The sequence below is a fragment of the Pseudoliparis swirei genome, chromosome 5 (genome assembly GCF_029220125.1).
Source record: "Pseudoliparis swirei isolate HS2019 ecotype Mariana Trench chromosome 5, NWPU_hadal_v1, whole genome shotgun sequence".
In the NCBI taxonomy this organism is placed as follows: Eukaryota; Metazoa; Chordata; class Actinopteri; order Perciformes; family Liparidae; genus Pseudoliparis; species Pseudoliparis swirei.
The window spans coordinates 12,668,943-12,684,860 of NC_079392.1; the positions used below are offsets into that span (position 1 = coordinate 12,668,943).

Consider the following 15,918-nt stretch of genomic DNA (forward strand, 5'->3'; position numbering starts at 1 on the left):
ATTGTAGGAGCACTTGGAAAGCATCCGTCCACAGAGGAAGTGAGACCCGCTGCTCCTTGGCTTTAGCAGATCTGTATGAGAATAATGTTTGGGTCAGCTCTTGTAAAAGAAAATAAGAAAAAAAACGTGTAAAACCCATCATACGAAGCCTCTAAAAATAGCTGCATGATCCTCTGCAAAGGACCAGGATGAAGGTTAGAGGAAGAGGGGGGCGCCTGTCCTCTGCTGTTTAGTCTCTTTTGAGCCTGTCCATCAAAACCTGAAAAATAAAGACCTCTTTCAGGGCCTAAATTGCGTTTCTTTGACAGATTGCGGGTCTTTAGAAATGTGTTAATGGTCTAATGTACTTGGATGATCACTTGTGTTTGATAGCAAATTGCTCCATCTGAACATTTAATGGCTCTGATAATTTGGGTATTTAACTCATTGTTTGGCTGAAAGTAGCTGAACCTAAGTTATCGTAATGGATTTGGCATCGAGTGAAATTGGCTCATTTTATTTGACTGTTTTTTAAAAATATGCCTGAGCACTGACGGTGAATGTTTATAAATATCCCCATTAATGTAACGTGAAATCCACGGCCTGTCTGCAGGAAATGCACGGTTGATCAGATGCAGTTGTGTGGGGTCAGTACTCAACTCCTCTTGAAAGCTCCAAGTGGCTTTTATTCAGCTGAATTCATAGCGATGGCTGTTGAGAGGAAAGGTACAGGTGCATGCCGGCGTCCTAGAAACGACCAGATGTTATTCGCCGCCAGCTTTGACCAGTGTCTGCCACACGGCGTCGTGTAGGTGGCGACCACCCAATTGTCGTAATTTGCAACAAATAAATCCTGTAATGAACAAAAACACAGGCGACACACACTGTTTTAGTTTCAATATTACCTGCATATTCCAGAGATATCATCAGTAGAGTCATAAATCTGCTTTAAAATCATAGGAAAAAAGATGCTGCTCTTTAACACCAGAATGTCAAAGGATCGTCTGTCTGTTTGACTTCGATCTGTGACGGTTAAATAGCCTCAAGTGGTTGAATTAAAAGGACTGAAGTCGATTGTGTTATACGGTTGTGTTATTTATTTGGTTCATTAGACATTTCAGCGCCGGGTGCCGTTGAAATAATCCGCTGCAGTAACGAGGCGCAGCAGCGACGGCGTGAGGTGTCGTATTTATTGTGAGTTACTATATCTACTGTAGATTTATGTAAAAACATGCACATCTTGATGTCCTTCTAAAAGAGTGGAAATGTTTTTCGCTGCAGGCCCGGAGTTTTGAATAGCTGCTATTACCACCGGCATCATCATTGTTTAAAACAAATATATATATATTTCTACTTTAAACTCTTTGGGTTGGCAACTGAGGCGATAACAAACCCATGAGCCCATCTGACCTGTGCTTTCCTCCATCTCTGGCCGGATCATCATATTACACAACTCTGGTTTGGTCCCCAGATGTAGCACCAAATGAGCTGGAGCCCCTTTGTTTGTGTTTGGATCTGTAGCGCAGAAACTGTAAGTCTAAGATAAATCAAACTGGGGGGGATTAAATATTACTTGCACAGTTCTGTACCCTTGTAATGAAATAATGGACAAGACTCACTTAAAGCGATTTATTGAATGTATTAATCCACTAAACTGGTCATTTTTTCTAAAGCTAGTCAAGATAATTGTTGTTGCGTTTAGTGAAGTGTAATCTGCACAGACGGCTGTTTAAACGTCAAGTGAAGCCACTTGTGCCTTAAGCGTTGTTTCTCATGGCCAGAAAGAGTTTCCTCCGGAGTCGGGTTGTAGAAAATGACTCTACTTCTCTCTCGATTTATTCCCTCAGTAAACATGAGTTTATCGTCAAATACTCTAGTTTCAAGTCTTCTTCAATACAGCAGGATCTTCATTTAGTAAATGATGGTCCATTTAGAGTCAAAGAGACCATAAAGCAGGGTATGCTTCAGGGTGGGTCTACCTTGTGACTGGCAGGTTGCTACCCCGGCGTTGTCCGCTCTAGGAGTTGACAACTTCAACCCTTTTCAATTCATGATAGTCAACATTCTTGTTGCTTAACATGTCTCATTGAGCTTTCAGTTTTACAGTTAGCTCCGCCCACTTGTATCTTTTCTGGCACAAAAACCAAGATGTTCGCGGCCAAAATGCAGAACTCAAGGCTTCAAAACGGCAGCCCACAAACCAAATATTCTTTCTTATGCGTTTCTGACTTTTCAACCGTATGCACGTTGATGGATTGACTGTTTCACTACCGGCAGACTCGCTCGCTACCCACCAACAAGATAAGTGGTGAAGCACAGGTCAATAAACGTACAGTACACTTGTGTCAGTACTGGCGCTCGAGAAAAATCAAAGACCAGTGTGAATATAATTTTGGAGCTGAATGAGGTTCAACATGTTATAATCCACTCGTAATAATTGTAATAAAACATTTTAATCTAAAATGATAGTCATGTATTTGTTTATGTTCCTCAAATTGTGTTGGGCAAACTCCTTGTGGCTATGGAAAAGAGATGTTTATCTCCTTATCTTGGTATCTTGTCTTCCTGCTTGAGCCCTGTTGTCCCTGCACAGGCATGTTTCTAATGTCACTTTTCTGTGCTTTGTGAACAATACATTCCATTCCCGTTATCTTCGGTATTGGGCAGAAGTCTTATTGGCTGATATCTCAACACCGATGAAACCAGAGTGGTTAAGGCTAGATGTCACTAAGAAAAGTGTGTTATTGATGAATTTAAACATATGCTATTCATATTTTTTGTTGAATAATCTATCACTTCAGTTTTTAATTGAACCTACTAACAATTAGAAAACTATAGCAAACCGGAGAATGTTTGGATAATTTATCAAAAATGTTTGCAGATCAATTTTCTATTGAACAAATTATCGACTGATGGTTTAAATTTTTTTGCACAAGTTCAAGAAATAGTTTTCACTTTATTTGATTATTTAAAGTTTTATGTAAATATGAACGGACTACTCGGCGCACACATGTCCACATTCAAAACTGTGGTGACATCATGTTCAACACTGAAACTGCTCGTTATGAGTGAAAAAGTCAAACTGTTTTTAGAAGTAACTACTTTAAAAGTCACTCAGTAATTGAAAAAGAAACATCATGGTGTCAGACCGCATGAAACGACACCAAAATAGAGTCAACATCAACATCTCTCTGGAGGGACGTGTCCCCAGCACCCCGGCTGCTGGTTGCCGGATCCCATCTCGCCTGGCTATCTCCTTTTTTTAAAAATGTTGTCTCCTGAAAAATAAATAAATAGGGGAGCATATGCTAGAACAAGGGACGCCACTTCAAGCTGGAGCGGTTCCTTAACATTCGCACGGCGCAAAGAAACTGAAGGGAAGTTGAGAAAATACTTTAGTTGTCAGCTGCATGTTCTCAAAACATTGGATTATACTTGCAAACCAAAAACAAAAAAGTGTGAAGGAGGCATGGATAACAATCCCAAACTGGCGCCCACCAGTAATTATGATGTGGGTACAAAGAGATTTTTGCCATTCTAAAGGGAGAAGGGGGAGTGTAGGTGTATTAATTCCTATTCCTTCCTGCTTCCTCGACTTGGAAGTTCAGATTTAGAAAAATAGAACCCCCACCCCTCCCTCAAAAGAAAAGACAAAAGAAGAACTGTCACATTGACTGACGCCAGTCGCATGTAGCATCTGTGTTCCCACCACTGCTCCCCATAGTATATGCCACTCTGTGGCAACGTGGGGAAGCTGACGGTGTCAATTTATCAGAACAAACAAATTCCTCAGCACGAGGAGTACACATCTTCTGGGGCCCTGGAGACGGGAATCATTCCACCCCCAGCCGTACCTGTATATCTAAGCAGAATGTAGGACATTCACAACACCAGAAATAGAAATCTCACTCACAATTATGATTTTTGAATGTATCCCCTGCAGAAAAAGTTGGGCTTTTACTTTGGGAGTCGAAGCTGCACTTTTAAGGCCAACTTTTGTGGAAGTGAGCGGTTGCGTGGAAGGGGCCGAGCGGCGGCTGCAGCAGCAGATGAACCCGAAGTGATGGAGCGACGCACTCGCTGTCGGCTGCTTGGCTTTCGCAGCTGTTTGATCGTGTCGCGTTTCTTTTCAGGTGTCTGATCCTGTGGTCCCCGCCATCGCTTAGTGTTACAGTTTGGGTGAGTCGCTCCTCCTACAGTACGATACCGTATATGTTCACAGGCCGTGAACACTAAACCGTTAGTCTCTTTAGGTTCTTCATGTTTTTCATATTAAGGTATATTTTAAATTTTTTCTGTCCTAAATAGAGTAGTAATCACACACTCCATTTTCACCTCTCCACACCAAAAGCACTTGTTACAAAATGTAAAACTAAATCACAGATATTGTTTTTAATGTTGCAGTGATCACAATCATGTATTTGATGCCTAGCCGTGGTGCTTTGACTCAGTTGTTTGTGCGTGAACGTGTATGAACTAAACACAATGCTTTGGGTCGTTAATGTCGGCGGTGGCTCCCAAACACATTGATGTTGCAGTGCCGTGCAGAAGTTCCTCCACAAACGGTTTATTTTGACCCAGAATCTGTTTTCCCACATCGTCAAAGGCCGCTAAAAGAAACTATTGTTCTCATTTAAAGGTCCTTTTGCAAAGCCATTTCCTGCAGGCTGCTAATATTGTCAGTGATGGTAAATTTCGCCACATTGATGTATTGAACTGAAAGTGAATTGTGAATTTATTTTGCACACATACTCAGGTTCAGTATGAAACTGTGTGTATATGATTATGATCATTAAACACAAGCCTCCTCTTCATTGAATCTTAGCCAAAAATGAATTAGTATTTTACTTATAAATTATATATTTATTTAACTCTGTCCTGCGGGAATTTAATCTGTATTGTTTTAAATCCATAGAAGTTGATTGCAGCTTTAATTCCTCGGCCTCGGCGTCGCATTTGCGTCAGAGAAAGTTGGCCAAATGGCAGGAGCTTGTCCTAATGACGTGCAGTAAGTGTTTCCGTGATGCATTCTTAATTTTTTCAATTAGCCTCGGTTATGAGAAAAGCGAGCCATGTGTTTTCGATAGAACATGGGGAAAAACACTCGCTCTCTAATCAAATACAACTCTGTGCAGATCGCTGCTCAGCAGATAGACGGGGGCCGCTTCCTGCATCTCCGTGGAAGTGTTCCAACAGTCCTGCTGCCTCCAGCATCGCAGCTCATTCATGGTGTAAAGCTCCTTGAATGTCATCGCGCCACTTGAAGACTAGACCGGCGCGGGGTACTGGTTGACTCGATTAGGTGGCCTGTCGGTGGCAAAACTAAAATAAAATGGGAGAGACGACTCAAATGTGTAAGATGTATAAAATAAATGTATGCGTTTGTAATGAAATCATGCTTGGAGAGCGTATTTGTGCCTATTCAGTATGCTTTTGGTGCATTAGTCAAGCCTGCAGCGATCCCTTTGTCTTTCTCTCTCATTAGCTGACTTTTTGTTGGCATTATTTCTGATAAGCCGCTGAGAAGTCCTTTAACTGCCTGTTCAAAATTACGTTTGTGCGTCGCGATAACACTAATGGTGCATAATATAATTGATTCAAGATTCTAGTCATGCCGCATGCGTGTGTGTGTTTTTAAATTCTCATGAAGGGGAGACTTAATTGTTGCTTTGTGGGCCTCACATTTTGACATACACCTTTTCAGATCAACGCTGCATCCGCGTTCCCCCGCTGAAGTTGCTCTCTTGCATTAAATACAGATGAAGATGTAATATACAGCACATTGCACAGAACCGCACAGGCAGAAGTTGAAATCGACGAGATCTGAGGCGCTTGTGTTTAGCAAAGCATGCCCAGTGGTTAAATACCAAAATGTGATATGTTTAAAAAAAACAGATGGCAGGGAGCTCGTATGGGAACCTGAGCTCTTCTTCCCTGAATATGAAAATGTTGAACAGGTGGTCCAAGAAGCTTCCTTCCCCGCTCAGGCTTTCATTAGCACACTTTTGTTCTTCTAGTAATAATAAGCTTACTTGTGCCCTGAGATATAGGGCAGACAAAAGAGACGGCAAACATGTGGCCTTGATAAGTATTATTAGACACAAATCTCTCCGCCAACGCCACCAAAGAAAAACACCTCCACCATAACGTGTTTTATGAACTGATTGGGTTCTTGTCATTGTGCTTCAGCTCCTTTTTTCAGTGGCTCTGTGAGATGACATTGAGGTCAAGTTTGGATAACTGTTGTGACATCACCCTCAATGCGACCCATGCGCTATCCTGTCATCGGCAACCAATCAGAGCAATGTCTGTACTTTGTCAACTAACCGCCGTGGCGACGCCCTTTTTATAAGTTTTCTTTTAATTCAGTGAGGTTCAAACATTCCATAATTGATTTGCTCTTTAAATGACTCCAGAACCCTTGAGGGACCTTTTGAGCTGTGAAAATGTGAGCAGCTCCTAAAAAAAACAACGATTTACCAACAACCTTTACACGCCTCGTGCGTATGTTCACACAGTCTGTGTGCTCACGAGCAAACCTGCAGAAAGGCGCTGCGTGCAGGTGGACAGCAAAGGTGCTTTAAGGTCACACAGCAGAGCGCAGAAGTTTGGTTTTCCTCCGTCGACATGGCAGCAGAACAGAGGCGGGTTGAATGGGAGGACCTCGCATGCTCGGGCCACAGCGACGGGATAAACCTGCCAGGGATGGTTCTCGCTTTCTCACACTGTTTGTTTGGATTCCTGGCTCCCGGTTTGTCTGTTTGGGCCAGATTCTTGAAGCACACATCAAATCGACGCATTACTGGCTGCCAGCTGAATTTCAAGAACAGTTTAGCTTCGCTGTAGAATTTAAAATACTTAACTCTTTGTTCTGCTCGACTTGAGCTGTGGCCAAAAGGCTTTCCTTGACTCATTTCGCATATAAGGGCTTCATGTAAGTGGACACATCCTTCAGTGTTTATGGACTGTCAGGAAACTCAATCATGGCCTCTTTCAAAATGTTTAAAGGAAATGTTGTCTTCAATAGCCATGCTATATGTACACTACCGCTCAAAAGTTTGGGATCACTTAGAAATGTCTATTTTCAAAGAAAAGCATTGTTTTTTTCAATGAAGATAACATTAAATCAATCAGAAATACACTCTATACATTGTTAATGTGGTAAATGACTATTCTAGGTGGAAACGTCTGGTTTCTAATGAAATATCTCCATAGGTGTATAGAGGCCCATTTCCATCAACTATCACTCCAGTGTTCTAATGGTACATTGTGTTTGCTCATCGCCTTAGAAGACTGATGGATGATTAGAAAACCCTTGAAAACCCTTGTGCAATTATGTTCGCACAGCTAAAAACTGTTTGCTGATGAGAGAAGCTATAAAACTGGCCTTCCTTTGAGCTAGTTGATTATCTGGAGCATCACATTTGTGGGTTCGATAAGACTCTCAAAATGGCCAGAAAAAAGAAGTTTCCTGTGAAATTCGCCAGTCTATTCTTGTTCTTAGAAATGAAGGCTATTCCATGCGAAATTGCAAAGAAACTGAAAATTTCCTCCAGCGGTGTGTACTACTCCTTCAGAGAACAGCACAAACGGGCTCTAACCAGAGCAGAAAGAGAAGTGGAGGCCCGGTGCACAACTCAGCAAGAAGACAAGTACATTAGAGTCTCTAGTTTGAGAAATAGGCGCCTCACAGGTCCTCAACTGGCAGCTTCTTTAAATGGTACCCATAACGCCAGTGTCAACGTCGACAGTGAAGGCGACTCCGGGATGCTGGCCTTCTAGGCAGAGTGGCAAAGAAAAGCCATATCTGAGACTGGCCAATACAAAGAAAAGATTGGTATGGGCAAAAGAACACAGGCATTGGACAGAGGAAGATTGGAAAAAGGTGTTCTGGACAGATTAATCCAAGTTTGAGGTGTTTGGATCACACAGAAGAACATTTGTGAGACGCAGAACAGGTGAAAAGATGCTGGAAGAGTGCCTGACACCATCTGTCAAGCATGGTGGAGGTAATGTGATGGTCTGCGGCTGCTTTGGTGCTGGTAAAGTGGGAGATTTGTACCAGGTAAAAGGGATTTTAAATAAGGAAGGCTATCACTCCATTTTGCAACGCCATGCCATACCCTGTGGGCAGCGCTTGATTGGAGCCAATTTCCTCCTCCAACAGGACAATGACCCAAAGCACACCTCCACATTGTGCAAGAACTATTGAGGGAAGAAGCAGGCAGCTGGTCTGCTGTCTGTAATGGAGTGGCCAGCACAGTCACCAGATCTCAACCCCATTGAGCTGTTGTGGGAGCAGCTTGACCGTATGGTCCAAGAAGTGCCCATCAAGCCAATCCAACTTGTGGCAGGTGCTTCAGGAAGCGTGGGGTGACATTTCAACAGATTACCTCAACAAATTAACAGCTAGAATGCCAATGGTCTGCAATGCTGTAATTGCTGCAAAGGAGCATTCTTTGTGAAAGCAAAGTTTGAAGAAAAAATTAATACTTCAAATACAAATCATTATTTCTAACCTTGTCAATGTCTTGACTATATTTTCTATACATTTTGCAACTCATTTGATAAATAAAAGTGAGTTTTCATGGAAAACACGAAATTGTCTGGGTGATTCCAAACTTTTGAACGGTAGTGTAAGGTATTCATGATTTATATTGTAGCTCACATTTTCCAACCTGATAATCTCAACAGCCTGTTGGTGTTAAAACCACTTTCAGGGCTGAGAGAAAAGATCCACGTAGATTCTTCTCCAAAGCAATTTTATTTGTTTTTTGCCTGCATTGCAAAATGCCATCTGAAATGTTCTGTTTTATTCATAAAAAGAAAACAATAATAATTTATGATGGGTGGGTAATGCTCCACTTGAAGAGCTTCTTGTTTCGTGTCTCCCAGTTTCACATTCAAGTTTACAGATATTACATCACAACTTTATTTCTGTCCGTCCACGACCTGTGTTGCCGTGCACCAACCTGCTCTGTGTCGTGACTTTCAACGATCTTAACATGGAACAACTTGATTCATCACCATGTAGGACGATGTGCTCGAGCCCACACTGTCACTAACTGCATGCCCTCGAAAACAATTATCAAATTTTTGGACAAAAGTTAAAGTGTTTGCTATACGCATTTATATACGATATATCTAGTATGTCAAACTGATTCAGCCAAGGTGCTCAGACACGATGTCCATCTGCATATATTGGAGGTGCTGTCATTATAAGTTTGAAATATCAATATGAGGCTATTTGAGCTTCACTGCTTTAGATTTGAGTCTGATTTGAGTGTTGTGATTAAGATACCATATTTACACGGCTGACGGCTCCAACGATTAGAGCTTCTTATAAACGTAACGCGTGTGCCCCGATTGGACGGTTTAGAACGAATGCCATACAAAACAATAATAATGATGGTGAAGACTTTTAGCACCGCACAACAACGACCGAGGGTGGATGGCTGCGTCGTGGCATCTTTTCTCGTGGGACTGCCGACTCATAACATCATCACGTTTGACACATGGTCTCTTTTTTCTTTTTTCCCTCCTTTTGATTAATTTCTTTATATGTTCTTTCTCCCCAAATAACCCCACACTCCCAACCTCCAAAAACATTCAGTATTAAAACACTCCCCACTTTCCTTGGAGGCCCTGCATTTGGCTGTTAAAATCATTGGCATGTTGTTGTTGTGTACAATTTCACAATTAGAACACTTTCAAACATTACAAGCTGATTCAATATATTTACACCCATACATTTATATAAGTCACCACAAAATAATGACTAAAGACTTCCAACAGGGCTTGTAGGTTAGGAAATAAATTTAACACAAAGCATCAATGAGCGGTTCAATAAGTGAAATATTGAAAATAAACTACATAAAATCAAAGGGATTAAAAACAAAACAAAGGGACATTCTTTTGTTTTCTGGTCCTAATTTCCTAATTGTCCTCGGTTGCCCTAGAATGCCACTTGAGGCTGCGGTCATTCTCCTCGATTACGGTGGCATGTTTTCGAGACTCCTCTTTCCCAACCGTATCCTCGGTGTGTTCCAGACGCCAGATGTTCACCAACGCATCATTCAATGTGCTTTCTGTTTGGAGCGTACATTGTTATTTTTGGATTTTTTTTTTTAATAACAACCTAAAGTGGAGAACTTTTTTGCTTCTTTTAATTGAATTCTTTTGACCTGATTTGAACTCCTAAAGTCTCGGGAAAATGTAAATTTTTTAAAATAATCTTCAGATTGACTTTGGTAAGATAGTTGTACATTTGTCAGTTTATTTCCGTACAGAAGCAGACCATCAGGTCTTCATGTCTGATGCACGCTGCATCCGCGTTCCCCCGCTGAAGTTGCTTCTCTTGCATTAAATACAGATGAAGATGTAATATACAGCACATTGCACAGAACCGCACAGGCAGAAGTTGAAATCGACGAGATCTGAGGCGCTTGTGTTTAGCAAAGCATGCCCAGTGGTTAAATACCAAAATGTGATATGTTTAAAAAAAACAGATGGCAGGGAGCTCGTATGGGAACCTGAGCTCTTCTTCCCTGAATATGAAAATGTTGAACAGGTGGTCCAAGAAGCTTCCTTCCCCGCTCAGGCTTTCATTAGCACACTTTTGTTCTTCTAGTAATAATAAGCTTACTTGTGCCCTGAGATATAGGGCAGACAAAAGAGACGGCAAACATGTGGCCTTGATAAGTATTATTAGACACAAATCTCTCCGCCAACGCCACCAAAGAAAAACACCCCCACCATAACGTGTTTTATGAACTGATTGGGTTCTTGTCATTGTGCTTCAGCTCCTTTTTTCAGTGGCTCTGAGATGACATTGAGGTCAAGTTTGGATAACTGTTGTGACATCACCCTCAATGCGACCCATGCGCTATCCTGTCATCGGCAACCAATCAGAGCAATGTCTGTACTTTGTCAACTAACCGCCGTGGCGACGCCCTTTTTATAAGTTTTCTTTTAATTCAGTGAGGTTCAAACATTCCATAATTGATTTGCTCTTTAAATGACTCCAGAACCCTTGAGGGACCTTTTGAGCTGTGAAAATGTGAGCAGCTCCTAAAAAAAACAACGATTTACCAACAACCTTTACACGCCTCGTGCGTATGTTCACACAGTCTGTGTGCTCACGAGCAAACCTGCAGAAAGGCGCTGCGTGCAGGTGGACAGCAAAGGTGCTTTAAGGTCACACAGCAGAGCGCAGAAGCTTGGTTTTCCTCAGGCGACATGGCAGCAGAACAGAGGCGGGTTGAATGGGAGGACCTCGCATGCTCGGGCCACAGCGACGGGATAAACCTGCCAGGGATGGTTCTCGCTTTCTCACACTGTTTGTTTGGATTCCTGGCTCCCGGTTTGTCTGTTTGGGCCAGATTCTTGAAGCACACATCAAATCGACGCATTACTGGCTGCCAGCTGAATTTCAAGAACAGTTTAGCTTCGCTGTAGAATTTAAAATACTTAACTCTTTGTTCTGCTCGACTTGAGCTGTGGCCAAAAGGCTTTCCTTGACTCATTTCGGCATATAAGGGCTTCATGTAAGTGGACACATCCTTCAGTGTTTGCGGGACTGTCAGGGAAACTCAATCATGGCCTCTTTCAAAATGTTTAAAGGAAATGTTGTCTTCAATAGCCATGCTATATGTACACTACCGTTCAAAAGTTTGGGATCACTTAGAAATGTCTATTTTTCAAAGAAAAGCATTGTTTTTTTCAATGAAGATAACATTAAATCAATCAGAAATACACTCTATACATTGTTAATGTGGTAAATGACTATTCTAGGTGGAAACGTCTGGTTTCTAATGAAATATCTCCATAGGTGTATAGAGGCCCATTTCCATCAACTATCACTCCAGTGTTCTAATGGTACATTGTGTTTGCTCATCGCCTTAGAAGACTGATGGATGATTAGAAAACCCTTGAAAACCCTTGTGCAATTATGTTCGCACAGCTAAAAACTGTTTTGCTGATGAGAGAAGCTATAAAACTGGCCTTCCTTTGAGCTAGTTGATTATCTGGAGCATCACATTTGTGGGTTCGATAAGACTCTCAAAATGGCCAGAAAAAAAGAAGTTTCCTGTGAAACTCGCCAGTCTATTCTTGTTCTTAGAAATGAAGGCTATTCCATGCGAGAAATTGCAAAGAAACTGAAAATTTCCTCCAGCGGTGTGTACTACTCCCTTCAGAGAACAGCACAAACGGGCTCTAACCAGAGCAGAAAGAGAAGTGGGAGGCCTCGGTGCACAACTCAGCAAGAAGACAAGTACATTAGAGTCTCTAGCTTGAGAAATACGCCCCTCACAGGTCCTCAACTGGCAGCTTCTTTAAATGGTACCCATAAGCGCCAGTGTCAACGTCGACAGTGAAGGCGACTCCGGGATGCTGGCCTTCTAGGCAGAGTGGCAAAGAAAAGCCATATCTGAGACTGGCCAATAAAACAAAAGATTGGTATGGGCAAAAGAACACAGGCATTGGACAGAGGAAGATTGGAAAAAGGTGTTCTGGACAGATTAATCCAAGTTTGAGGTGTTTGGATTACACAGAAGAACATTTGTGAGATGCAGAACAGGTGAAAAGATGCTGGAAGAGTGCCTGACACCATCTGTCAAGCATGGTGGAGGTCATGTGATGGTCTGGGGCTGCTTTGGTGCTGGTAAAGTGGGAGATTTGTACCAGGTAAAGGATTTTAAATAAGGAAGGCTATCACTCCATTTTGCAACGCCATGCCATACCCTGTGGGCAGCGCTTGATTGGAGCCAATTTCCTCCTCCAACAGGACAATGACCCAAAGCACACCTCCACATTGTGCAAGAACTATTGAGGAAGAAGCAGGCAGCTGGTCTGCTGTCTGTAATGGAGTGGCCAGCACAGTCACCAGATCTCAACCCCATTGAGCTGTTGTGGGAGCAGCTTGACCGTATGGTCCAAGAAGTGCCCATCAAGCCAATCCAACTTGTGGCAGGTGCTTCAGGAAGCGTGGGGTGACATTTCAACAGATTACCTCAACAAATTAACAGCTAGAATGCCAATGGTCTGCAATGCTGTAATTGCTGCAAAAGGAGCATTCTTTGACGAAAGCAAAGTTTGAAGAAAAAAATTAATACTTCAAATACAAATCATTATTTCTAACCTTGTCAATGTCTTGACTATATTTTCTATACATTTTGCAACTCATTTGATAAATAAAAGTGAGTTTTCATGGAAAACACGAAATTGTCTGGGTGATCCCAAACTTTTGAACGGTAGTGTAAGGTATTCATGATTTATATTGTAGCTCACATTTTCCAACCTGATAATCTCAACAGCCTGTTGGTGTTAAAACCGCTTTCAGGGCTGAGAGAAAAGATCCACGTAGATTCTTCTCCAAAGCAATTTTATTTGTTTTTTGCCTGCATTGCAAAATGCCATCTGAAATGTTATCTGTTTTATTCATGAAAAGAAAACAATAATAATTTATGATGGGTGGGTAATGCTCCACTTGAAGAGCTTCTTGTTTCGTGTCTCCCAGTTTCACATTCAAGTTTACAGATATTACATCACAACTTTATTTCTGTCCGTCCACGACCTGTGTTGCCGTGCACCAACCTGCTCTGTGTCGTGACTTTCAACGATCTTAACATTGAACAACTTGATTCATCACCATGTAGGACGATGTGCTCGAGCCCACACTGTCACTAACTGCATGCCCTCGAAAACAATTATCAAATTTTTGGACAAAAGTTAAAGTGTTTGCTATACGCATTTATATACGATATATCTAGTATGTCAAACTGATTCAGCCAAGGTGCTCAGACACGATGTCCATCTGCATATATTGGAGGTGCTGTCATTATAAGTTTGAAATATCAATATGAGGCTATTTGAGCTTCACTGCTTTAGATTTGAGTCTGATTTGAGTGTTGTGATTAAGATACCATATTTACACGGCTGACGGCTCCAACGATTAGAGCTTCTTATAAACGTAACGCGTGTGCCCCGATTGGACGGTTTAGAACGAATGCCATACAAAACAATAATAATGATGGTGAAGACTTTTAGCACCGCACAACAACGACCGAGGGTGGATGGCTGCGTCGTGGCATCTTTTCTCATGGGACTGCGCGACTCATAACATCATCACGTTTGACACATGGTCTCTTTTTTCTTTTTTCCCTCCTTTTGATTAATTTCTTTATATGTTCTTTCTCCCCAAATAACCCCCACACTCCCAACCTCCAAAAAAACATTCAGTATTAAAAACACTCCCCCACTTTCCTTGGAGGCCCTGCATTTGGCTGTTAAAATCATTGGCATGTTGTTGTTGTGTACAATTTCACAATTAGAACACTTTCAAACATTACAAGCTGATTCCAATATATTTACACCCATACATTTATATAAGTCACCACAAAATAATGACTAAAGACTTCCAACAGGGCTTGTAGGTTAGGAAATAAATTTAACACAAAGCATCAATGAACGGTTCAATAAGTGAAATATTGAAAAATAAACTACATAAAAATCAAAGGGATTAAAAACAAAACAAAGGGACATTCTTTTGTTTTCTGGTCCTAATTTCCTAATTGTCCTCGGTTGCCCTAGAATGCCACTTGAGGCTGCGGTCATTCTCCTCGGTTACGGTGGCATGTTTACGAGACTCCTCTTTCCCAACCGTATCCTCGGTGTGTTCCAGACGCCAGATGTTCACCAACGCATCATTCAATGTGCTTTCTGTTTGGAGCGTACATTGTTATTTTTTGATTTTTTTTTAAAATAACAACCTAAAGTGGAGAACTTTTTTGCTTCTTTTAATTGAATTCTTTTGACCTGATTTGAACTCCTAAAGTCTCGGGAAAATGTAAATTTTTTAAAATAATCTTCAGATTGACTTTGGTAAGATAGTTGTACATTTGTCAGTTTATTTCCGTACAGAAGCAGACCATCAGGTCTTCATGTCTGATGCACGTTTAGGAATCAAACATCCATGCTGCTCCGAGCCGGGGCCACATGCTTTAACAATTGCAACGGAAAGATAATGGTGTATTGAGCCGTCACGTGATGGAGCAATTGGAGCTTTTTGTTCGCAGCTCTGCAGATATGTTTGATGTGCGGCTATCAGGCTGCGTGTTTACACCCTGAGGATGAAGGAGTACTTTCTGGGCAATTACTGCAGCTACTCCATGACAAACTGCAGCGCAGGATGATACTCAGCTGAGCTGCCCGCGATCACTTTCTGCAAGGAAAACAAGTAAATAAGACACGCTTAAGACGGAAAGATTAAAGCGACCCCAGAGTGATTAAGAGGTCGACACAGATACCCCTGGCTGGATGTTTAGCGGGACCCGTGAGCGTGCGTGGATTAGTTTTTTTCTCAGCAGCAGGGACACGTAAACAGCAACAGATATCAGTCAATTAAGGATAAAGCCCTCTTAAAAAAACAACTAGTTTAACTTTGCTTCTCAAATAATCGTCTTTGGGTGATGCCGAAGGTCACGGCGCAGCAGCGTGAGCAGTGGAGAGCCCGGCTGACGCTGCACAGATGCTGCTGGACAAACAGGATTTCAGCACTTTTGTTTTTCTTCAGGGGCTTGACGGGGATCTGATTTATTTTTTAAGGAGTGATCCACAATTTTTATTTTTTTATGTCGACAATCGGCAACAGTTTTTCTGTACAGGCCTTTCAAGAACGTTCAACGTGAAAACACACATCTGTGCTGTGATATGTTTGCTAAAGCGATCTGCAAGAAATCCCTGAGCTCAAGTCCTTATCTGCAGAGGAGGAACGTCCCTGTGTGCTGCACTGTGGTGTGGATCTCACTTATCAAAGCGCACCGTTCCTGTACGAATGAGGCCAATCTCTCAGGTTGTGCTGCAACTGGACATCTGCTGTTTGTGATCTAGCGCACCTGCATTAATCAGCAAATATCTGCCCAGTATGTTTAACACAGA

General features: G+C 41.9%; 1 protein-coding gene across 11 annotated transcripts in view; it reads left to right on the top strand.

The window, feature by feature from the left end:
- Window positions 1-15,918, top strand: part of lpp (LIM domain containing preferred translocation partner in lipoma) — a 131,446-nt gene that overhangs the window by 17,237 nt on the left and 98,291 nt on the right. For 5 of the 11 annotated variants that reach the window (XM_056414710.1, XM_056414716.1, XM_056414715.1 and 2 more), the window contains one exon: window positions 4,113-4,158. The exons of the other annotated variants lie outside the window; for them this stretch is intronic. The gene's annotated coding sequence lies outside the window, so the exon portion shown is untranslated. The remainder of the gene's footprint in view (window positions 1-4,112; window positions 4,159-15,918) is intronic. 11 annotated transcript variants of the gene reach the window in all.